The following is a 362-nucleotide window of genomic DNA, read 5'->3' on the forward strand; positions in this document are numbered from 1 at the left end:
TCTTACAGGGTATCAGGCTTACTCTGCTCACCTCTCTAGCCTCAACAGCCTCGTTTGGAAACAACAGACAGCCTCCTGTATTGGCTCCTATATTTGGTTTCTATAAGGTTTTAAAACACTTTTAATCATTCAACTGTAAAAAAAATAAAAATTTTTTAAAGGTAAGCTTACAGGTTTTTTAAGAAGCGGGCTAATGATGTCATCACACCCCCCCCCCCCCCCCCTTAAAAAAAAAAACCACACACACACAAAACAGCAATTTAAAAAATCTCTGCATTGTTGTTATTTGACAGATTTCCAAATTAAAACATAATAATAGTTACAAATAACACCCCCACCCCCTTTTTTTCACGTTGCAGTTA

This window comes from Aplysia californica, unplaced genomic scaffold (genome assembly GCF_000002075.1).
Source record: "Aplysia californica isolate F4 #8 unplaced genomic scaffold, AplCal3.0 scaffold00324, whole genome shotgun sequence".
NCBI lineage: Eukaryota > Metazoa > Mollusca > Gastropoda > Aplysiida > Aplysiidae > Aplysia > Aplysia californica.